The sequence below is a fragment of the Protopterus annectens genome, chromosome 1.part0 (assembly GCF_019279795.1).
Source record: "Protopterus annectens isolate FY-2018-M chromosome 1.part0, PAN1.0, whole genome shotgun sequence".
Taxonomy (NCBI): Eukaryota; Metazoa; Chordata; order Ceratodontiformes; family Protopteridae; genus Protopterus; species Protopterus annectens.
In genome coordinates, this window is record NC_056725.1 from 171,961,406 (window position 1) to 171,986,025 (window position 24,620).

Consider the following 24,620-nt stretch of genomic DNA (forward strand, 5'->3'; position numbering starts at 1 on the left):
TGTAAAGATTGCACTGGTCATTGGACTACATAGAATAGCAAGTTGTAACAGTTCTCAGACAAATAACTTGAAAGTATCACTGAAACTTCGGTTTGAATTTCTTCACCTCTATAAGCAACAAGTCTTGCACTGCTGATTACGTTGAGTTGTTCATTAATTATCACTCTTGCAAATGTCTCTGCTGATATAACATTGCACTTTGACCCATTGTCCACTTTGAGCTCTGTAGATTTTCCATTAATCTGGACCTTACAGAACACTTCTCTCTTTGTTAATAAGTTTACTGCATCATCTCTTTCTCCAAGCACTGATACACCATCTACATAGAAAGCGGACTGTTTTGGCTCTATTAATACCACATACAAGTCTGTCCTTTATCAGCTCATCTTTTAAATCACCAAACCAATACATTTTAGCTCTGTTTCTCAAGTTAGTTATATAAGCTGCAAATGTTTCTCCTGGTTTCTAATCTCTTGTATAAAACAAATGCCTCTCTAATGTAATATTAATCTGGGGGTTGCACATTTCTCTAATCTTGTGCTTCAAACACTCGGGGTCCTCCCTTGATTCAGCTTGCATAGCAATATGACAGTCCTCACCTTCTCCTTCATAGACTGCTGGTGCATATACAAATGAATGCTCTCTTTCTATGGCCTCAGACCCTACTAGGTTTAGCAGAGTGAATGCCCTGGTATATGCATCTCTATCTGCATACACTGCTTATATGAAAATATCATACTCTTGCTCAAATATTCTCCAGTTTTCTGCAATATTAGGATCAAAAACAAGTGGTTGGGGTTTTTGAAATCATCTACCATGTTAACACATACCAGCAAAGGATCTTGCAAGTATGTATAAATACACACACATACACATGTGCATAAATAATTGGCATAAACAGTACTTGCTCAATGCCTTTGTACTCTGAACATTTACTTTATTTTGTTAAGCTTATCGGAATTATGTGAATGAATGAACTTGTAGTACTTTTGAATAACTGGACTTTTTGAAATAAACTTTTCGGGCATTTTGATGCTTTACTGTAGGTTCATAGGTTCATAGGTAGGTACTAGGCTATCTGCCTGAAGGCATTTATAAGCCTAGCTGGAATGTGTTGGCTTTCGCTGCCCCCTTAGATAAGTTCTCTGTGCCTCTGTCCAGCACAGCCATTGAAGAGATCTCTGGGGTAAACTTTCTGTTTCCCATCCACTCGTCAAGGTCTCTCTTGAAGAAGGTTAGCGAAGAGCTCTGCCTAATGTAGATTGGAATCTTGTTCCAGAGCATGGTAAGTCTCTGGGACAGGAATCTATCCCTCCAGGACATCCTATTTATTGTTGTGGTGAGGTTTAGATCCCTGGAGTGTGTGGCTTGAGGGGATATGGTTTTCTTTAGGTGGAGCATGTCCATCAATTCTGGGTTGGACATGGCCTTGTATGTCAGGCAGAGATCACCTCTGAGTAGGCGGTATGCAACTGAGTACAACTGGAGTTTCTTCAGTCACGCTGCATAGGGCATCTGCTTGAGGCCAGTGATCCTCTTGGTGAGGAAATTCTGTGGTCTTTAAAGTTGTTGCAGGTGTCTTGTAAGTTACATCCCAAATGGGGCATTGTACTCTATGATGGGTCTGATGAGTGATGCGTAGAGGGGCCCAATGACCTTTTTTGATCTGGATGCAAACCCTTTTGTGATTAGGTGGGCCACATAGAAGGATTTTCTAACCACTTTGGCAATGTTATTATCGAAGGAGAGGTTACTATCTACTTGGGTCCCCAGATCCCTTATTACATCTTCTGTTTTTAGGGGGCTACCACCTATGTGGTAGTTTGTGGGTACTTTGTTTTTTCCAAAGGGGATGTCTATGCACTTTTTGGCATTTAGCTTGAGGCCATGGTTTTGACACCAGGTATCTGTCTAAGTGAGACCCTTTTGGAGGATGTCTGTGTCAGCCGGAGAGTCAATCATAGCCCCTAGATTGCAGTCGTCTGCGAACTTGGTCAGCCATAGTCCTCCTCTGCTTGCCTGTACCTCTGAGAAGTATATGCTGAACAGGAGGGGTCCTAGGACTGAGCCCTGGGGAACACCACTTGTAACCGGTTTAGAGTCAGACCTAGCTCCCGCAACTCTTACCATGTGGGTTCTGTCCATGAGCCAGTTGGCAACCCATCTTGTGACATAGGGGTTTATGTTCAGGCTGGTGAGCTTGTCTATAATACCTGAGTGGGGAAGGGTGTCAAAGGCCTTTGCGAGGTCTAAGTAGGCTTTGTGGACCACCTTTCCCTCATCTATAGCCTTGGTAACTGTCTCAAAGAAGTTCACCAGGTTTAGGAGGCATGATCTGTCATTAACAAAGCCAAACTGGGTAGGGTCCAGTGTTTGGAGGTTTCCAATGTCTCTGTTAATGAGATCCATGATGATGCGCTCCATAGCTTTGCAGACCAAGCTAGTCAGGCTTATAGGGAGACAGTTCCCAGGGCCCATTGTGGCTCCACCTTTGTGGAGTGGAATAACTGTTGCTGTGCACCACTCTGTGGCATGTAGCCTGTGGAGAGGCTGAGTTTAAACAGTGTGTTTAGTTGAGTGGTTAGTTCATCTTTGAGCTCATGTAGGACATAGCCTGGGACATTGTCCAGTCCCATTGATGCTGTGTTTTTGGCTTTGGAGAGGGCTATTTTAACCTGAGTGTCTGTACTTTCAGGGGCACTACATTCTTCTGGTATAGTTATGGGCCCTTTTGGGGGTGAGAGGGGGGGTGAAGTTTGCACTGAACCTGTCTGCCAGGATGTTGGTTATATCAGTCGGTTCAGTGTATTTTGTGCCATTCTGCACTAACTCTGTGCAGATCTGAGAATTGCCACTTAGATTCTTGACATAGCTAAAGAATGCCTTGTGGTTATCTTTGGAGACCATGGCAATTTTTCTTTCGAAGCTAGCCTTGGATGATTTTAAGAGGGAACATAATTTCTTGCTGATACTGATCAGGGATGTCTTCCCTTCTTGGGATTTTACTCTTTTCTGTACTAATTTCCTCCTTCTATTGTATAGCTTGTTTATGGCAGGGGTCCACCAGACTGGTTTCCTTTTCTTGGAGGAGTGAGTCTTGTTTTTTTTTGGGATAGCGTGATCCATGCATTCTTGTAGGTGCCCGTAGAGTGCATTAGTAAAGGACTTTGCAGCTTGGACAGCATTATCCTTCAGCATGGAGGCTTTGAAACGTCCCACCTCGGTCTTAAGTAACGTGAAGTTTGCTTTTGAAAAGTTTTTCACAGTGGTTTCTTTGACCGGGGGTGGTGGCGGAATGTGGATATCCAGAGTGATTAGTTTATGGTCAGATTGAACCAGCAAGGGGTGACCTCCAGTGTGGAACACCAGTCACACATGTTGGTGATGACCAGGTCCAATATGTTGCCACCTCTGGTGGGGGTGTTGACCAGTTGATCCAGGGTGTTTGTGTTTATAAATTCTAGAGTTCGTACTTGAGTAGTTCTCCCAGTTAATGTTTGGGTAATTGAAATCACCCAGTATCAGGGTGTTTGGTAGGACCTTTATGTTTCCCAGTGTTTCCAGGAATGTGGAGTGGGGGTCCTGGGACATAGTGGGTGATCTGTAGCAAGCTATAATTTGAATAGTAGTTTTGCCTGTTGTTGGTTGCACGTGGATGATCTCTGAAGCATCGTGCTGTGCCACTAACCTGGAGGTGTGGGTTTCCTTGATGAATATGGATACTCCCCCACCTTTTGTATTTCAGTTCGGGTTTTGTGGCCGAAATGTATGGTATGAGTTGTGGCCTGGTAGTGCTGGGGTGCTTTCTGGAGCCTTAAACCAGGTTTCTGTTACTGCACATATATCGATTTTCTCCATACAGAGGAGTGCCTTGAGTGCATGCATTTTGAGGTTTAGACTTCTGGCATTGAGTAGCATTACCCTCAGTTTTTTGTTACTTGTGCTATTTATGGCAGTGGGTTTGTCTTTTGAGCCTTGCCTAAAAAAGGCACTATGGGGGTGGCAAGAGCCTTGGCCAGTATTCGAAAGCTTAAGGGTGACAGGTGCAAGAGGTCTCTAGTGAAGCAGCATGGCTTGTCGAGCATGTCATCCCAGGCTGACAGACACTGGATCCCCTTTGAATGACACCAGAAGCTTAGCCAATTATTGAAATTGATAATTTTTTTTCTGTATCGTAGTATCATTCTTGGTGAGGGCAGGATGCTACTCAGGGTCAGGGTCATACCGACCTGGGCTACATGATCAGAGAGCTCTTCCATGTCTCTTTTCATGTAGTCCAGGGAGGTACGGCTCAGGTCATTCACACCAACATGGACAATGACAGAGTCATATTTGTACTTGTTCTGCAGTGACCCGAGTGCTTGTGTTATGTGGCGGATCCTGACACCCGACAGGCAGCTAACAGTAACCTTCTTCTTGTTCAGCCTAGTGAGTGGGACGTCAGTGTGCATGACTATAGAGTCACCTATTACTAGTGTGTTGAGTATTTTAGTTTGCCTTAAGGGCTGTGATTGTGTGGCACACTGGTTTTGTGAAGTATGTGTTTCATGGTTTGTGTTGGGGGATGGAGGTTGCTTAGATGTCTGCTTTGGAGGTCTCTGTTGCTTTTGCAGATTTTTATTTAGAGCCTCTGAGTATGTTTTTGTGTATTTATGTGTGTTTTAGGCTGGTGCTAGTTTCATAGGTCTATGTGAGACTGGTGATGTGATGCAAGTAATTCCCTTCTCCTCTTGACTGCCTGGTCCAGTCTTGGGTTGAGAGAGCTTAGCCTCCAGTTTGGTTGTATAATTGCATCTCTTGCATGTATTAGTGTTTGGTGGAAGGAGGAAAGAGTTGTCTGTGTACATGAGGCAGTTGTAACATTGCCTCAGAATGCCCAGATTCACCAGATGGACTGGAGAGTACACATGAAACTGCCCTTTGGACATGCCTGGATAGGTACAGTGAACTGTTTTACTGATTGGCTGGTAAGGTCGAATAGAGAGCCTTGTCCTTCTCTACAGTATAGGGGTCTAGTGCTAAGGTTTATTAGTGCTTGCTATGAATTTTGGGCAAGTGCCGGGATGAGACGTGAATAATTTGAGTGCTTAAGTTGAAAGTTTGTCTAGTTCCAAGGGAAAAATTGAAGAGCACACTTTGTGGAGCCGGGAATAGTTATACCCTATCTAACCAGTGCTGCCCGGCGCGCAAAACCTTGCAAATGCATGTTTTATAGCAGGGAGATGAAAGAGATAGAAATTAGCCCAAAATGGCCAATAAACTACTAATTTCTGATCTGAAACCACTCCTCCAGGGACAGATAGGCTGCTCAAAGCTCCCTCTCTCACAGTGAACAGAGAAACCTCCTTCTATCCAAGTAAGGTATGGGCAAACACAGAAACTTGTAACACAGCCCTGAATTCAGCACTAACCTGGAAACTGGACTAAACTAGCTTAGAAAGGTGGGAAAAACAAGTATATGTTTTTTTGTTTTGTTTTTTTTTCAGAAAATAAAGCAGATACAATCAAAAAAACACTTTAAATGCACAGAAATGGCTATCACACGAGTGTGTAGCCTACAACAGTTAAACAGGTAATTTAAACACAAAAACGACTTTGTTAAAGTGCAGGCAGTAAAATAAGTACACTATGTAGCTGAAACAAGCTTTTTAAATCACAGAACCACTAGATAATCAATGTTTTAGGCAGAATTAGCTAAAGGCAGCAAGAAAATGCAGAAAAATGATACTTACTCACTCCAAAGTCTCTCTTTTGTCTCTCTGCTGCTGTAGAATTCTGCCAGGCACCAGGCAGTAGGTTGCTGAGCTGTATACTGTACTTTGTGGAATAACTTTCTCAGGCATTTCGATGCTTTACTATATTTGTGATATAGCTGCGGTGGTGGTGCTGTGGTAATATTGTCGCCTCACAGTTAGACGTTGTCCGTTCGATTCTCAGTTAGAGCGTCTTCTGTGTGGTGACATGCGTGAATGGGCGTTCCTTCGTTGAAGGTTGTGCATTAGGCCCGGAAAGCCAGCATGTAAAAATCTACTGCCAATCATTAGCGGACCGGAGTTCCGCTGTGGCGACCCCTAACCGGGAAAAGCCGAAAGACACAAACTGTACTTTGTGAAATAACTTTCTTGGACTTTTTGATTCTTTACTGTTATTTGCAAAATAACTTTCTCTGACTTTTCGATACTTTACTGTATTTTGCGAAATAGGTTTTCGGACTGTTCGATGCTTTACGGAGCTCTGCCAAATAATTCTTGGGCTTTTCGATATTTTACGGAATCTTTGATTGGTAAAGGCAGAAATGCTAAAGTCATTTATCATCACTCACTACACTCTCGGAACTGGTAATGGCAGAAATGCTAAAGTAAATGTTTGGAATTTTATTGATAAAGGCAGAAATGCTACAGTCATGTGCCATTGCTTATTAAAATCATCGTTTTTAAGAAACATTCGAGAACTTTACGCTGCAACTGAGTAATTCATGAGCACTGTAATACTCTTGCAGTCTTTTGTAAGAAACAGCTCTTATTAATGCAAGAAACATATCAAGCAACTGTACAATGCAAATAAATCGAACATCTGTTGCCCAAAACTCAATAGCTTTTGAAATAATTGTACTTTGCAAATAACTACATACAGCACACTGAAATGTCTCCAAAATGACAGTACCTTGCTAGGCAACTCTTTAGAGTACAAGAACCACTGTGTATTGGCGTCACTTTGCAAATAGATACACACACAGCAAAAGAACTTTTCTTCTAAATAACTATGCTTTGACTGAATTGCATGAACTAGTTGCATTTTGCACACAACTAACTCTTTGAAGTACATGCACAGTAATAAACACATACTGTAAGCACTTTTACACACTCTCAGATACTTCAAATAACTCTAATTTATTATTTATTTTTATTTTACATTTGTTAACTGGGGGTGTCTGACTGAGCCAAAATGCCCTTTCTCAGCAGAGGCCTGGGGAAAAAAGCTCCACATAGAAAAATTACAGATACATTTAGATATTTAGACATGATCAGTATACACACAAATTACAACAGACATGTTTTTACAGTGGTATGCAGCACATCAACAGTTACACTGGAGAGAATAAACAAGAAAATATTAATTTAAAAATAAAGGTAATTAATAGATTTGTGGTGTACAGTTGAAATTTGGAACATAGGTAGAATACATACATAGTACACAGGTACAGTACATACATTGTACATTAGCCAGTGTTCGTGAGTAAGGGTGAAAACTGTTATCAAGTACTCTAGGCTTAGTATGTGTACCTTATCCACTTTCACTAATTACACCCTTGATGCAATACAAAGTCGTAGTTATGCCCAAACACAGCACTTTGCCCAAACACATACAGTCGCCTTGCTTTATTTTTGCTTAATGTGCCCTTTTCTTTTCTTATTATATTTGTTTTGCTCGTTTAAGCAATTTTTATGCCCAGTGTACTTTTCTTGTGCTTATTTTACTCTAAACATGCCCAATTCTGCCTTAAACACACTCATTTTGCTTTAAACATGCTCTTTTTTTGCTTTACCGTTAATTGTTTCATCAAATACTTGTATCTTAAAACATTTTCGTTAGTTAACAAAATCTTTCATACTTTATGCTTGCCTGATAATGTGGTTTGAGCCCTTGTAATGCCCCTTTCTGCCTTCTTTCGCATAGAGTAAACAATTCATATTATTTCTTATTACCTTTGATTCTTTCTGGTTATGTCTGTACTCTTTGCTCTCGGTTTTTCCTTCGCTGTCATCTTTACATCTCATGGCTGTGGATATTCTTCTCTCTTCCATCTCGGTTCTGACACCATCCCCGGGATAGGCTTGCACCGACTGTGCAGTGTGTAGATGGCGCAGTAGCACCATATGCATATTAATGAAGGCATGCTGCCGCCACAGCCACGTGCATAGGAAACAAGCGCGAGTGCATGGGGCGTGTCGAAGTGCAGCAGGGAGGCGTGGAAATGTCGGCTGTTGATGTGCAACCTAAATTGCTGAATATTACAGTCTGCCTGCAATAGTAATCACACCTGTAAGTGTCCATGGATACTGAAACATATGTAAAGAATGCAAGACAGTTCTTGCGAACACAAGAAGCAAACACAAATGCACGTTAGCAAATATCGAGTCTCCATTCCTCAAACAAATGACAACTAAAACCATGTGCCCATAGCCCAATGCAGTGTACATAGTTACACCAAGTAGAAGTGAAACGCATCATGTTAGTGTGCCAATAATAGCTACGTCTAGCGCAATGGTCAGGGTTACCACCTGTCCCACATTGTGAGGGATAGTACACAGCTGGGCAGTTGTGTCCATACCAAAACCATTCTAAGTGTAAAATATCCTGCAACCGTATGACATAAGTATGTCCCACATTGCATGTAATAGTCACGTACAATAGTAATATCCATATGTAACATACCACGTTACAAGAAATAGAATAAGTAAGTATACGAAACAGATGGAGCATATAAACTGCTACAACAATAAGCCAACATGTAGGCATAAAACAAAAGTAGTATCCATAGTACGACCGTGGGTATGTGTCGTCCTGTAGAATACAATTTGTGTCCGGAAAATATCCCATGCTGGCAATATGAAAGGTGGCAACCCTACCAATGGTCAGAGAAGTCGGCCAGAAATCCGCCCATATACGGTCCAAGCCGTGTTTGTCAGGATGTGTAAAAGTTGAACGGGTATTACCCGGGTGTACCTACCATGTCATGAAAGATAAGTACTGGTGTGTATCTATGTGTGTAATGTACAGCATGTGGAAGGTGAAAAATGCCAGGGTAGTCCTCACACCCATACAGGTACCTGACATATGTAGTGTATGCAAATGTGTTCCCTTGACTGTGCCATGGGTCATCAACCAAAGAAGGGATGGATGGAGTGTCTGGAATATGTGTGTGGGGGTGATGGGTAATGTTATAATCCACAAAGGTGAGACTGTGTTGGATGCACAATAGATGAACTGGAGGTGTATAAGGGAGCAGTGTGTGAATCAGAGAGAAACACATAAAACAAGCATACACGTCCGCAATACAACCTGACAGGCCATACTGCAAAACACAATCACACAAACATGTGCATATTAAAATGTGCGATACACATGTGCAAAAACGTCACCGGCACATACCCACAGAATGCTCTGGACGAAACTGGGCCATCCAAATGTAACACACCCGGATGCATAATTGAATACCCATCATCCCCTCTACAGCACACAACCTGGCCCCATTCCTGAACGTCCATCAAATCCAGCCATACTCGGGTGACTAGCTTGGCGCAGCCATAGCTACACGTACTGACCACTACTCATATGTAGTAGGCAGTGTCACCCTAGGCAGTGTCAGGATTGCAAACTATGTATCCCTTGCATGTAAAACCCTAACACATTTTTTTAATCCAAAAGAATGGACGGTCATTTCCTTGTTCAATTTTTGGATATCGTATCCTATGTAAACAGCAGACCTGGTATCACGACACAATGTCCACTCTTGTAGACATCTGGACAGAAGTTGTATGTGCAGTAGTGGTTTATGAAACTGTTCAGCCTCTAGATGGTTATGCAGAACCTACTACCCAGGATCAAACACCTGCCCGTGATGCACTTCTCCCCACAAGAATTATCGAGAGAATATATTGTACACAGTCGCATAGTGGCACTTGGAAATAGGGTGATTAAGGCGCTGAAATAAGCAGGGTACCACCTGACCCACTGTGTAAGGGACAGTCACTGTTTGGGTAGGTGTGTCCTGACCAAGAATGATACAATGGCAAATGTCCTGTGATTGTAGGAAATAACTATGTACCATACGTCATGTAACAGTTGCCTAAAACAGTTATTTCTGGATGTACAATACGTAAATCGGACAAGAAACAGAATAAGCAACTAAAGTGCTATAGGAATAGGCTCTCATCTAGGAAAATAATGAATGTTCTAAACCCTGTACTGACCGTGGGTATGTGCTGGCCTAAACAATCTGGTGTGTCCAGAATATAGTCCATCCTGGACATATGTAAATGTGGCAACCCTACCAATGGTCAGAGCATTCGCACATTAACTGGCCAGCCCCTGAATCACCTACAAAACCAGTGACCTTTGGAGGAAAGGTGTTGAATGACACTTGAATGACCAATGACAGTAATTAAGAGTAATAGTCGCATTTAACTGCAGAAAACAAGTATTAATACATATGGCTCTGAATCTGTCAACACGTTTCAAGTTAATAGTACTAATATTGTAGAAGTGTCCGTGATTGTCCCTGATTTGTCATTACCTTGTCCCTGTCACTATTACAGAGGTCCGTACACATATGTACACCAACCAAATGTCACATATGTAGACAGTACTATTGCATACCTGTAGTGAAGTCATAAGTGATGTCCAGAATAATATTCATCGTATATGTGACTGAAATAGTCAAATGTGAATGGAAACACCAGTGGAAACAAACCCCCACCCTGTATTATGTAGTGGAACCACCTCCCACACTATATTATGTAGTGCCAGCATAATAATCTGGTCAGAGGTGGCCAAACCCCTGTGTCTGTAAACACAGGTAGAATGTTAAAATTGGGACCAAATCCATCCATGTGCTAAGTCTGACATTAGAACAGGGTCAGGGAAGTTACAGTCACTAGTCAGACTAGCCTAAACCCAGATCACCACATGAACACCCTGACAATCAAACACACGTATGTGCCAGGACTATAAGCTTTGCAGTTCTGAATATCCTTGGAGTGAGTAAACATGCAGCACGGGTCCAGAGCAGTAGGGAATAGGGAATGTCATATGTGTAGTACCGTGGTTTTCCCAGCAGGAGAATAGATGCCTGCTGTGTAAGTGAAGTGGTGAGGCATATGTTAGGGTAGCTATGAACCATGGGTATACATATAAATGAAGCAGAACACCAATAGTATAGTGGTTAGAGCATCCGCCTAACGTAAATGCATTCCCGGTTCAAGTATGACTATAGCACATCTCACTTTCTTGTGTAATGAATGCCTCTGTGCTGTAAAGCCAACATTTAAACACGTAAAGGTGAACGTGCATTTTGCATGGGGACATTAACCGGATTCCATCAATCAAAGTGGAACTGTCATAATGAATAAGGCTCACGTAAGCACAAAGAAGTGGCAGTAAACATATGTAACTCACAATAAGGCTATGCAAGTGCGCCTGAGCGTGTGTAAGCAGCTCCCAGCATAAGAAATGTATGTTGTTTTGTTCAGATGTAACTTATATATGTATATATTGCTATATAGATGTGTGTATAGATATATATCCACAGACATAAAATAAAGAAATACATGAAAAGAAATAACAATTTTATAATATATATATATATATATATATATATATATATATATATAGAATGAACGCCGAAAGGAGAAAGCATACAGACAGGTTGTGAAGGGAATCTAGAGCAACTAAGGTATTATACAGTGCTTGCAGTGTGTGTCAGATAAAGCTGCCCAAGAGTGAGCAGAGCACTGCTATTCACACCAGAGGCAGGGTTATACCAGTGGGCATAATATCGTTGAACTGCTACGTCAACATTACACACAGACGGAATGTAGTTCATGTTGTGACCACCTACACTTGTAACCCGCAAATAGCCGTAATCTATAACACCAGGAAAGGCACGTATGTGCAAATAATACACGAGGTGGTACAAAATGTGTGTAGGGCCCCTAACGCTCTGGAGAGGGCAATGTGTAAAGGTGTGTCATGGCTGCGATATCATGTGGATAATGGCTGTTACGCGTGGAAACTCAACACAGGTGGGTTGGAGGAACTATGGATATGCCATTATGGATACAGGTGTGCCAGGGTTAGTTGCGCCAGTTCCAATGGAGCGGCCCGTGTAGGTCAGCTAGTACGTAGGTGCGATTCTCAGTTGGAGCGTCTTCTGCATGGAGACATGCGTGAATGGGCGTACTGTCATTGAAGGTTGTGCACGTAAAAGTCTATCAGCCAATCAGTAGCAGACCGGAGTTCCGCAGGGGCAACCCCTAACCGGGAAAAGCCAAAAGACACAACAACATGCAGACATCAATATGTTAACGTACATTCTCTGTAACACATGCACTCCATTTATTGACATAAATAATATGAATGTGCACAGACATAAATACAGTAGCAGACATACTAGGCTGTGTAGACGAGGAATAGGTCAAATGACACTGTATCACATCAAACTTATCAGCGGTACTCCATACATGAACAAAGTGCGACATCTGTCCGCTATATAACGTGCTATATACCGAATACAAGTTAACCGGAGTGAAGTGTTGGTGTCATAATGACTAAGGCAATAGTATGCTGTTGAAGCAGAGATAAAACCCAATACGCAGGTGCAAGTGTGTTTGTATGGGAAATGTATTGGTCAAATATATATATATATATATATATATATATATATATATATATATATATATATATATATATATATATATATGTAGATATACACATGTACATAACTAGTTTACTGTACAGCAAGCAATTACGGGTAACACATGTTCAGACTGGGCATATGTTACTGGGAGGTCCAATAAACAAATGTTTACCCCCACACTGCGCAGCTAGGCCAGGCAGACATACAGACATGCAATAAAGGTAAATACACCGCTGCTTTCCAAACCACCAGCAAGAAAGTACCAGTTGGAGAGATCTGCAAGGTCTACACTTTAAACATGGATAACGGGGTCCCTTGTGGGACACCAAAAATTCACTATACAAGCAGCCTATGGTCATGGAACAGTAGGTTGTGCAAGTGTGATAACAAATGGGTTGACAAGACGTATGACGTGTCCCGAGACAGGGAGAGTGGGCAGTGTGTAGAGGTGTGCTCATATACCAGCTGCGCTCACAGTAAGTATGAGTCATGAGTGCTGTAGAGGGGTGTCAGGTAGGTGAATCATGGGTATGCAATAATGGGCCTAAGCGTGCAGGTGTCGGTTGGCAGAGATGTAGTAGGCACACCCAGCGGAAGTAATTAATATTCCTATGTGGGCATTGCTGACGCTCATAACTCCCAAACATGAAGAGCATATCTACTGGATAGTCCGTAAGCCATTTGGGAACACATAGGGATTACATCAGTGCCCTGTACCCAATGATCATGGACGTCCGTGATTACGAATCAGAATCCAACACAGTCCTAACTAAACCCCGCCAGAGCTAGTGATATTAGGTCAACAGATGGCGGAATAGACGTAATGCCTGACAGCATATCTCTCTCTCTCTCTCTCTCTATATATATATATATATATATATATATATATACATATATATACATATATATCCATACATATACAGACACAGAAATGTAAATATAATATCATATATATATATATATATATATATATATATATATATATATATATATATATATATATATATATTACTGTAGATATACAGACCAGGCATATGCTACTGGGAGGTCCAAGAAACAAACGTTGCCCTCCCACACCACCCAGTTAGGCCAGTCAGACATACAGACACACAATAAAGGTGAATACACCGCTGCTTTCAAAAACACCAGCAGGAAAGTACCAGTGTGAGAGATCTGCAAGGTCTACACTTTAAACATGAATAACAGGGTCCCTTGCGGGACACCAATAATTCACTTTACATATGAACCCGTGGTAATCGATGCGAGCAGGATGTAACTGTACATGGAACAGTAGGTTGTGCAAGTCTGATAACACATGGTTTGACAGAATGTACGACATGTGTCCCAAGACGGGGAGTGTGTGCAATGTGTAGGGGTGTGTTCATACCCCAGCTGCGCTCACAGTAAGTATGAGTCATGAGTGCTATAGAGGGGTGTCAGGTAGGGGAATCATGGGTATGCCATAATGGGCATAAGTGTGCAGGTGTTGGTTGGCAGAGATGTATTAGGCATGCCCCGTGGAAGTAATTAATATTCCTATGTGGGCATAGCAGACGCCTATACCTCCCACACCTGAAGAGCACAACTACTGGATAGTCCGTAAACCATTGGGGGAACACATAGGGACTATAACAGTGCCTTGTACTATATTAGCATGGACATCCATGATTACGAATCAGAATGTAACACAGTCCTAACTAAACACTTCCAGAACTAGTACGTTTAGGTGGACAGGTGGCGGAATACATGTAATGATTAATGAATACATGTAAGAGTCATGTACAGCATGTACCTCGACAAATGTGAATGAATACATATGCCCTGTGACTGTCAATGTGTCGGGTTAATAGAACCAATCATCTAAATGTGTCCCTCAGGGTGTTATGCAGTGTCCCTGATACAAGTGTTCATTCTCCCCCATTCGTATGTGAGGTCTGCTAGTGATAGAAAGCGCATATTCCGCCGACCACCATAGGTAGATGATAGCATAATAGTGTGGGGTTACCACCTGTCCACCTTTGTGAGGGACACTCTACTCTGGGCAGTTGTGTCCTGCAAAATGAATGTTACAGCACATGGCCTGTGATATCGGAAAAAGAGTTTATATATTGTGTGTAGTGGTGTCATAAAATGATATTGTTGTATCTGAAACAGGTACATGTTATAGGAAACAGTATTAGCAACTATAATGCTACAAGAATAACCTTAATGTATGCAAACTGGTGAAGTAGTCAGTATACTACTGGCTGTGGGTATGTGTTGCCTTGCCAAATGTGACAGCTCTACATATAGGTCCTATAGGGCTGCCACCTTTCCAAATGGCCAAAGTGGGAGCTGCTCTGTAGAAATGTCAGACGTACCAGGTCAGAACATACCTACAGCCATGCATAGTACAGATATATACATAGTCACACAAATCAAAGCCTAGTCTAGCAGCAGTCAAGTTGCTTATGCTACTTCGTCGCACAAATCAAAGCTTAGTCTAGCAGCACTCAGGTTGCTTATGCTACTTCACATAACATATCGACGTGTCATGTATACAATAACCATTACATGCAACTATTACAGACACGTAGAATATAATATTGTCCTGTAATCGGGACATTAGCTATGGCTAGAGTATTGTTGCATGACACATATGCCTAATGAGGGACTGTCCCATGCAAAGTGGGAAAGGTGTTATGCCTAGAATATGGACAATCTAAAAGGTGGAAATCCTACAATAGGTATGTGGTAGCATGACCCGGCCGAGAGATGCATTTCCCAAAACACATTTACATGTCAGCATTGCAGAGTATCGGTTCCCATGTATCAGCCAGATGGGAGCAGATTGTAGGAGGAAGACGCATATCATATGATGACATCAATGGACAGGCCGCTGAGTCTGTACAGTTGAACACCTGCTGTCGCATAATGTTTAGCCATACCCGATACTGTAATCATGTAGTCTGATGTAATAGGCATCACAAGGGATCGCGCCCACCCAGCGTGAGTGACAAATGGAAGCACCAATGTCGGTGCACATGCAAGTGAGTGAGCGAGCGGGTGTACGTGTGTTTGTCTACCAGTATGCGAGTATTGCACTGTTAAAGAAATGTGGACTCTAAACAAGTATAAGGAGCTGTAACCAGAGGTCAGCAGTGCTTAACAATGGGCAAACCCACGCACAACTGCTCCTACCGGATGGAATGTGCCTTACCCACTCCGTATCCAAAGGCATCATTCTGGACGAAAACAATGAACCGTCCTTTGCACGTGTTGGTAGCAATACCCTGCGCACTCAGCTCATGTGAATTGCCAATACACCATGGCATATATACAGACAATAGACAGTACCACACACATAACCATACATCACAGTCATCCAACAGTATAGCAAGGTACTGGCAGATATGTCCGGACCACTGGTGTTTGTAGACCTGGCCGTTCTGTGTTTCAGTGTATGAGCATGCCCAGTATGACTGTTACGCATGTTGTCGACTGACATTACCATCATACCATCATGTGTTTGAGCATGCCCAGTATGGTCAACTGGATCACATGTGTCACATGTCCATATAGTCAGTACTGTGGTGCCGACCCCGCCGTTGTACACCGACAGGTGGCATGCTGTATCTGCAGGGTAGCTAACAGTCATGTGGCATTGACTATTGCTACATTTCTGCACAGCGTGGGGGGACATTCAACTGCATCCACAGTCCTACACAGCACCAGGGGTGGCGCACCTGACTCTCACATGTGTACGTTGGAAGAGGGGCACAGCTGACAGTTGTACACATTTGCGACTACTGTGTTGGTATGCCAGGTACTCCATTTCAGTGTGTGTACCTACCTAAATTGCTGGTTGGAGGCATACCAGCGTACATCAGATCCTAGCTTGAATTACCAGCATAGTGGTTTCAGATGTCCTAGCCTTCACAACCTGCATCCAACTGCCTGGCCTGCTGTAGTCTGTGTGTGTGTGTTTGTGGATGTTGGGGTCATCCATTGGGCATCTCCAGAGGTCATTGTATAGCATTTCCCTGTAGTGGTCTACACCTGTCCAGCTGTATGAGACTTGTGTGGGCTGTATGGACAGACATGATGTTCAGCCCATAACCTGCAGTGGGTTAGGACACCCTGTGTACTGCTGGCTACTATTGTGACCCCGGTTTGTGCTACAGATGTCATGGTGCCACTATGGATGTGCACTGTCTGCTGCCTTAACAGTCGGCCACCAAATTCCCTTGTATGCTCATATCCATACAATAGCTACAGGTAAATACACATTCTAATACAACTGCCAATTGGTAGGTTGATTTACTTACCTTGGGGATGTTCCAGAGTTGAGGATAGTGCTGGAGGGCTGCCTATGTCGGATGCACACAGTGCACTTTCTGTACATGGCTGAGCACAGGTCGTGTCATGTTTGGCATCCCTTGTATTGTCTGTGCGAGTCAGAGAGGGTGAAATTCCCTGGGTACCTACTGTGTCAGTACATATGCCATGTGTTGCCTCCTTGCCAAGGGCAGATCATACTGTGCATGCCTCCTTTTGCCGACTGGGTCCAGCTCAGGTAGTTCCTCCTCCAGGTCACACTGTGCCTGTACAGGCCTTGGCATTGGTGGGGGACTCTGTGGCCCTGCCCCATGTTGTTCCTGCTGCAACTGTTACCGTAGAATCAGATTGTGCAGCATAGTACATACCATAACAATTTGTGTGCATGTAGCTGGTGAATACTGCAGGGCTCCATCGGATGTGTCCAGACACCTGAACTGTGACCTCAGCATCCCAAACACATGCTCAATTATATGTCTTGCCTGTGCGTGTGCCTCAGAATGGTGTAGTTGTTCAGGTATGTGTGCATTGCTGATGGGTGTCATCAGCCATGACTCCTGTGGTTACCCAGCATTCCCCACTATGTGACTGTAGGGGACGTCCATATTGCCAAAGGTGTGATACAGCTGTGTCAAATGCCATATATCGGAATCGTCATAGCTTCCAGGGCAGACAGCACACACATTCAGTTTAATGTCCTGTCCATCGCATACGGCCTAGCTGTTGGAGGGTATGCCCCTGCAGTGACTGTAGGCCCTACCCCGCTCACCGGGTGGTGCTTTGATTTGTACGTGCGTGCAGGCTATAGCACCCAGTACCCTAGGGTAGTCTGCCATTTGGTGGGAGAGATGCATATTGTTGGCCAACAAAGCACGTGTGTTGAGGACATGTACGTGTTCACTGGCACGTGGTGACATGGTGTCTGTGAAATGGTGCAATACTCTGGATGTAGATGCCTGTGAGATCCCCATGATATCCCCAGTTGTGCATTGGGAGGTACCTGTGGCTAGTATACCTAGGCCAACACATACCTTGGTATCCACTGGGATGGGTTTCCCTCGGCCTGTTCGATGTGTCAAGTGTGGCCGGGGCAGTTCACCAAGCTGCTGTAGGAGGTCTCTGTCCACCCCATAGGGATCCATTATCTCCAGCCTATGTAGCCCCTGGTAGGTTACCCTGGGTCTGTAAAGTGTTCTGTCACCTCACTAAGGGTTGTTCAGCAGCATTCACATCCTCACCACCCTGAGCCCCTTGCACGTGTTGGTCCATGTTGTCTGCTGCAGCCCTTCTCATTTGGTTGGATTATGTCGAGAAATGTCCCCGCATGTATACACTGGTGGTGTAGAGTGTGGGAGAAACCTGTGTGTATGGTGCTTGGTCACTTTACCGTAGTGTTCATGGGCGGGCTGGCCATGTAATCTGCTGATTGTGCTAATTAGCACCTGTCTGTGCAGCCTGTTCACATTGACTACTCCACTACTGCTGTTGTTCCTCCCAATTTCACCAGGCAGGTATAGACACACCCCTAGCTTAGGTGTGCTAAGGCAGGAGCAATCCCGAGGCACATGGCTCCAATGTACATACAGTATACCTAAAACCCCTCCCATGCCTTCACCTATATTCCAATCCTGCACCCGGCTATCTACACACATACACTCTTGGGATCTGCATCACACCCTGGGGGTAAACAGGATTCACTATTGTCAACCTCATTTGCATAGTATTGTCTTCTAATGCATAGTCATATGACCCATACTGATCCTCCAAATTAATAACCACTGCTTACTGTCGCTCAGATCTGCACACAACTGGCTAAAGGTGACTTACTATCACCGTATTCGATGTCCCTTGTTCTTCCCTTCAACAAAATAATCGGTCTTTACATGACTAGACCCCGGGACCCTGTACACCACAGACGATGCGCTTTACCACTAAGCCATGACAGATATACGTACATCCGAGGTGATCATGTACAGATCATCCAGCACAGACATTCAATAGTGCTAATGTCCACATATACATATATATATATATATATATATATATATATATATATATATATATATATATAAATATATATATATATATATATATATATATATATATACATACACACACACACACACACACACACACACACACACACACACACACACACACACACACACACACACACACACACATATACATATACACACACAGACGTAGATATTTAATTTATATCACAACAGCGGACCACATGACACCAAAGCATTAGACAAGAATGAAAGGGAAACCACATGTGCCACCTGCATTATGTAGTGGTGTTACTATCAAGGCAAGTGTGTTACGTTGCATCACATGGGTCAGATTGTAGTAAGGGTAAGAGTAGGGTTGCTGACATTTACCCACCAGACCTATTGGCGAATGTATGTGTATGTGTTGACAGCCCAGTCTCTTGGCCGATTATGACATTTGTGAACACTATATAGGAATGCAACAAAACACACTTAACACATCCTGGAGCTAGCCACTCAGAGGTACCAACACATAGGAAACGTCTGCCAAACACACACACCTGTCATGACTTGGAATCGAACACCTACCTGTCTATTCTATCACACTACAGCATTACACAGTTACAGAACGTGCTACCGAGATTACTGGAATACAGTACTCCCAGAGGCATACTTCTAGGTGGGTGACATCATCAGCAAAGGCAAAGATGCTGATAGGGAATGTATGGAGAGTGAGCAGTCTAAAAGCATTACTCTGTCCCCAGGCAGTTGGAAACACACACACACACACTTGATAGGGCTGAGATTTGAACATAGACCTAACTACCTTATCACACTACAGCATTACGCAGTTACAGAACGCCCTACCGAGATTACCGGAACGCAGCACTCCCAGAGGCATACTTCTAGGTGGGTGACATCATCAGCAAAGGCAAAGACGCTGATAGGGAAGGTATGGAGAGTGAGCAGTTTAAAAGCATTACTCTGTCCCCAGGCAGCTGGGAACACACACACACACTTGGCAGGGCTGGGATTTGAACATAGACCTAACTACCTTATCACACTACAGCATTACGCAGTTACAGAACATGCTACTGAGATTACTGGAACACAGCACTCCCAAAGGCATACATCTAGGTGGATGACATCATCAAGAATGAAACAAATGCCGATAGGGATTGTATGGAGTGTGAGCAGTCTAAAAGCATATTACTGTCCCAAGGCAGACAGAGACAAACACCTGCCTATCTACGGAGCACTATTACAACACTACATAGATACGAGATGCGCCACAGACAGTACACCTTTCAAGACAGTCAACCTGTGTGTTCTATGTAGGACTCCATCCTGACATCTGTTGCCTGGATGACCACTATCGCTATACAGGATTACAATGGTCATGCCCATACACAGAGGCAGATAACCGACACAAGGTGTCACTGGGCATGCTCACACACTTAGTATCACACGTCCGTTTGGAATGTACTATGTGTCCATCTACATAACGGCGTACTGGGCATGCTCACACACTTAGTAGTAGCGAAGGTCTGTCTTGTATGCACATGGATTCTAAACATGGAAGGGCACAGTGTGTCAATAGTGAACATTGTTAGCATGAACGCTGCACTACATATATCTGACACCGGTCTTCAGTGCTAGATGTGTAGCGTTTGTAATCACAGCTGACAATCCAGATCCAACAATGGGGAATACGGACATCTCTGCAGTGAGGATCACCTGGCATATGGCACAGTTGTGCACAATAGCACTACCACCGTATACCTCAGATACAGACATGTGGGCCATAAGACCATGACGGATCACTCCAGGTGTTAGTGTCCCCACATACATGAAGGCCACTCAAATGTACTGACCAGTACGCACTCAAGAGCCATCACAGATGTGTCAGGTGCAGATCACAGTGGTAAATGCTGCATTCTACTATGTAGCCCTCAGACATCACCATGTCCTTGGACCAGCAACACACATCTATACATTAGTACAACAAAATGTTACTCATGACCAGTGGACTGTACATAGCTCTACAGCAACTGTGCAGACTACACATGTACTGACATGGTTCCATCATGTGTTATGCAATGCAATAATACCACTGTTCATAACCAGGTCGGCTGTACACATAACAGGGGCCCTGGGTCTTATACAGCTGTAACAGATAACTGTTGCTGCACACCAAAAACACACTCATGTTTGGATATGACATGCATGTAATTGCCGAGGATATGTACATGGCCCACACACATACACAACACATATGTACATAGCATAGCTTTTGCTGTCTTCCGTGCAGACAAGTGGCTAAAGCAATCACACGCATGCACATGGAAGGCAGGTCCATGGCTGTTGAATGCTAACAGTATATAAGGTAGCAATGTTGACTGAGGTAACATTCCCTCTGTACTAGTTACCCATGACAACTATCATATAATACAACAGTCCATGTGTCATGTATGTCATCACACATGTCCACCAATTGCAATGCATACAAACATGGCTACATGACAGGAATGTAGGACCAACACACATGTACATGTAGTGGTGTGCATTCAGCTACCATGCATGTGCAGTAGCTGATGTATGCAGTTCATCTGTGTCTAACTACAACTTGCAGTTGCAATGCAGCCCCATCATTGACACCTGTATATGGTGAAATACTGACAGTATGGTAGGATGTACATCAGATATGGATGGATGTGTGTACATAAAGTGGTGATCCACCTTTGCAGATGGATGTTTGCTGAAGACAGCTCACAGGTGTGTCACAAGCCATCCTACCATAATGTGTGCTTTGGCCGGTTAAGACCTGCATGATATCAACTTGGACGCATAAGTGTAGCTAAGTAACTTTTATCTGCACTTTTTAAAGTAATTTGTTTGTGTTGCATTGAGCAATATCTACCTGGAAATTGACTGTTTTTTCAGTAGTGCATGTGGTATTTTCAGTTAAAGCTTGTTAAAAACCTGCATAGCCAGTGATAGGTGGGGGAAGTTTCCTTCATTGTTATTCAGTTTCTGTCTTATACAAGTGGTACAGTGAATTATCTTCTGTTTAAACTATGAGCTTTGGCTGGTTAAGACCTGCATGATATCAACTTGGGCGCATAAGTGTAGCTAAGTAACTTTCATCTGCACTTTTTAAAGTAATTTGTTTGTGTTGCATTGAGCAATATCTACCTGGAAGTTGACTTTTTTTCAGTAGTGCATGTGGTATTTTTAGTTAAGGCTTGTTAAAAACCTGCATAGCCAGTGATAGGTGGGGGAAGTTTCCTTCATTGTTATTCAATTTCTGTCTTATACAAGTGGTACAGTGAATTATCTTCTGTTTAAACTGTGAGCTTTGGCCGGTTAAGACCTGCATGATATCAGTTTGGACGCAGAAGTGTAGCTAAGTAACTTTTATCTGCACTTTTTAAAGTAATTTGTTTGTGTTGCATTGAACAATATCTACCTGGAAGTTGACTGTTTTTTCAGTAGTGCATGTGGTATTTTCAGTTAAGTCTTGTTAAAAACCTGCAGAGCCAGTGATAGGTGGGGGAAGTTTCCTTTATTTTTATTCAGTTTCTGTCTTATACAAGTGGTACAGTGAATTATCTTCTGTTTAAACTGTGAGCTTTGGCCAGTTAAGACCTGCATGATATCAACTTGGACGCATAAGTGTAGCTAAGTAACTTTTATCTGCACTTTTTAAAGTAATTTGTTTATGTTGCATTGAGCAATATCTACCTGGAAGTTGACTGTTTTTTCAGTAGTGCATGTGGTATTTTCAGTTAAGGCTTGTTAAAAACCTGCATAGCCAGTGATAGGTGGGGGAAGTTTCCTTCATTGTTATTCAGTTTCTGTCTTATACAAGTGGTACAGTGAATTATCTTCTGTTTAAACTGTGAGCTTTGGCCAGTTAAGACCTGCATGATATCAACCTGGACGCATAAGTGTAGCTAAGTAGCTTTTATCTGCACTTTTTAAAGTAATTTGTTTGTGTTTCATTGAGCAATATCTACCTGGAAGTTGACTGTTTTTTCAGTAGTGCATGTGGTATTTTCAGTTAAGGCTTGTTAAAAACCTGCATAGCCAGTGATAGGTGGGGGAAGTTTCCTTCATTGTTATTCAGTTTCTGTCTTATACAAGTGGTACAGTGAATTATCTTCTGTTTAAACTGTGAGCTTTGGCCGGTTAAGACCTGCATGATATCAACTTGGTCACATAAGTGTAGCTAAGTAACTTTTATCTGCACTTTGTAAAGTAATTTGTTTGTGTTGCATTGAGCAATATCTACCTGGAAGTTGACTGTTTTTTCATTAGTGCATGTGGTATTTTCAGTTAAGGCTTGTTAAAAACCTGCATAGCCAGTGATAGGTGGGGGAAGTTTCCTTCATTGTTATTCAGTTTCTGTCTTATACAAGTGGTACAGTGTATTATCTTCTGTTTAAACTGTGAGCTTTGGCCGGTTAAGACCTGCATGATATCAACTTGGACGCATAAGTGTAGCTAAGTAACTTTTATCTGCACTTTTTAAAGTAATTTGTTTATGTTGCATTGAGCAATATCTACCTGGAAGTTGACTGTTTTTTCAGTAGTGCATGTGGTATTTTCAGTTAAGGCTTGTTAAAAACCTGCATAGCCAGTGATAGGTGGGGGAAGTTTCCTTCATTGTTATTCAGTTTCTGTCTTATACAAGTGGTACAGTGAATTATCTTCTGTTTAAACTGTGAGCTTTGGCCAGTTAAGACCTGCATGATATCAACTTGGACGCATAAGTGTAGCTAAGTAGCTTTTATCTGCACTTTTTAAAGTAATTTGTTTGTGTTTCATTGAGCAATATCTACCTGGAAGTTGACTGTTTTTTCAGTAGTGCATGTGGTATTTTCAGTTAAGGCTTGTTAAAAACCTGCATAGCCAGTGATAGGTGGGGGAAGTTTCCTTCATTGTTATTCAGTTTCTGTCTTATACAAGTGGTACAGTGAATTATCTTCTGTTTAACCTGTGAACTTTGGCTGGTTAAGACCTGCATGATATTAACTTGGACACATAAGTGTAGCTAAGTAACTTTTATCTGCACTTTTTAAAGTAATTTGTTTGTGTTGCATTGAGCAATATCTACCTGGAAGTTGACTGTTTTTCAGTAGTGCATGTGGTATTTTCAGTTAAGGCTTGTTAAAAACCTGCATAGCCAGTGATAGGTGGGGGAAGTTTCCTTCATTGTTATTCAGTTTCTGTCTTATACAAGTGGTACAGTGTATTATCTTCTGTTTAAACTGTGAGCTTTGGCCGGTTAAGACCTGCATGATATCAACTTGGTCACATAAGTGTAGCTAAGTAACTTTTATCTGCACTTTGTAAAGTAATTTGTTTGTGTTGCATTGAGCAATATCTACCTGGAAGTTGACTGTTATTCAGTAGTGCATGTGGTATTTTCAGTTAAGGCTTGTTAAAAACCTGCATAGCCAGTGATAGGTGGGGGAAGTTTCCTTCATTGTTATTCAGTTTCTGTCTTATACAAGTGGTACAGTGTATTATCTTCTGTTTAAACTGTGAGCTTTGGCCGGTTAAGACCTGCATGATATCAACTTGGAGGCATAAATGTAGCTAAGTAACTTTTATCTGCACTTTTTAAAGTAATTTGTTTGTGTTGCATTGAGCAATATCTACCTGGAAGTTGACTGTTTTTTCAGTAGTGCATGTGGTATTTTCAGTCAAGACTTGCTAAAAACCTGCATAGCCAGTGATAGGTGGGGGAAGTTTCCTTCATAGTTATTCAGTTTCTGTCTTATACAAGTGGTACAGTGAATTATCTTCTGTTTAAACTGTAAGCTTTGGCCGGTTAAGACCTGCATGATATCACCTTGGACGCATAAGTGTAGCTAAGTAAC